Here is a 1,963-nt window from a genome sequence, read left to right on the forward strand (position 1 = left end):
GAAGTAAAGGAGCATAGTGTTTCCAAATATGGCTGAGAAATATACATATATATATATGTAGTTTGTGAGTTTGTATGTGTATGCATACATGCATGTATTTTCTTTATCTCTTGGTCCAATTATAGAGAGATTTAGATATAAACCTGTAGAGAGAGAAACAGAGACAGGGGGACGACCACGAAGCACATGCACAGTAAAACAGCACATTTCACAGTAGAGGAATCTGGGAAGAGTGTGGGACTTTGAACTCTTCACACTGCTTTTGTTATTTCTCTGTAGGTCTGAGATTATTTCAAAATGAAATTAATGGCAGGGGCTGGGGCTATGACTCTGGGCTCAAACTCCAGCCTCACAAAACAAAAGCATAAAGAGATGCAACAAAACCCAGACATCAACTTATACAACCGTTCTTTAAATCTCTGTATTCCCAGCGCGGAACGTCACATAAACAGCTCCCATGGTGGCAAATGCTTTAAGAGCCTCGGCTTTTCCCAAAGAGTATATAGTTTCTTCCTTCGCTTACTAAAGGGTGCCACTTACTCTCTTTTCCCTTGATTTGCAGAAAGTTTAAAGTTAACTTGCTGGCTAACTATTGTAAGTGCACAGAACTCTATAGAATAAACTTCTCTGCATTCTCTGAACCCACTGATTTTATTTGTCCTGTAGTTCCCAGACTGGATGCTCTTCTGTTTACAGGCCATCTGTCAGGGACTACCCAATCTTCAGACAGGTCCCCATCAGACCTCAATAATGTTTCACTTGCTGGTGCATCAATATACAAGAGGCTATTTCTCAGCAATTTCATAAGCGAAATCTCAAAATGTGGGTTCATGAAAGCAGGTCTGTAGAGAGCCAAGACTCTTGGAGCTAGGATTACAGATGGTGCGTTTTGCTTGGCCCAAGGCTATAAAACTCAGAGTAATCCGAGGAACCCGCACCCATCCACCAGTCCACAGCAAACAGAGCTTCTTTTCAAAGGGTTTCTAATGAGAAGTGGACATGGGCCAGTTCAAGGTTTTGTTTCCTGCCCAAGATCAGCATCACTGACCAGTATAACCCTGCTCTATGACGTTTGCATGCTACAGCTGTGCCGTTCAATGAGCTAGCCATTAGCTGCATGTGGTTGCTGGACATGGATGTTTACATGCATGTGGCTCGTGTAACTGAGAAACTTACCTGCCAACTGACAGTAGCAGTGTTTGTCAAGCTTCTCCAGCACCTGCAGCAAAAATAAAGTCTAATTGTGTTGGCTGGTTCTGGTCTCAGCTTGACACAAGCTCAGAGTCACTTGGGAAGGAGGAATCTCAATCAAGAAAATACTCCATCAGATTGACCTGAATGCAGGTGCAATGGGGCACTTTCTTGATTAATGGCTGGTATGGGAGGGCCCAGCCCACTGTGGGTGGTGCCACACCTGGGTAGGGGGTCCTGGGTTGCGTAAGATAACAAATGGAGCAAGTCTTGGGGCGGGGGAGCTAATGAGGCGTGCACCTCCATGATCTTCCTGCCTTAGTTCCTGACTCCTTGCTTGAGTTTCTGCATTGATTGACTTCCCTCAATGATTGACGGTGATAGTGACCTGTAAGCTAAATGAACCTTTGGGGAAAATGGCTTTACTCCATGAACAAACTTCTCTCCATCCTGTGTTGAGTTCTATAACTTTTGCTTTCGTTTTCAAACAAATTTCGATGTTGCCAGGATTCCAGAACCTGCTCAATAAACACCCAGACTTCTCCTTCACTAGATGTACCATGCCTTGTTGTGTTTTCCCCTCAGCTGGCATGGATTATTAAAGCCTATATTCTGTGTCATTGTCACCAGATTTAGAGAATACAGGAAGGACAATAAACACAAACACAAACACTGAGAGCTGGAGAGATGGCTCAGGGATTGCAGGTACATGCTGCTCTTGCAGAGGGCACAAGTTCAATTCCCAGCACCACAGAGGGCAGCTCAATACACA

This window comes from Microtus ochrogaster, linkage group LG7_11, assembly GCF_000317375.1.
Source record: "Microtus ochrogaster isolate Prairie Vole_2 linkage group LG7_11, MicOch1.0, whole genome shotgun sequence".
NCBI classification, from domain to species: domain Eukaryota; kingdom Metazoa; phylum Chordata; class Mammalia; order Rodentia; family Cricetidae; genus Microtus; species Microtus ochrogaster.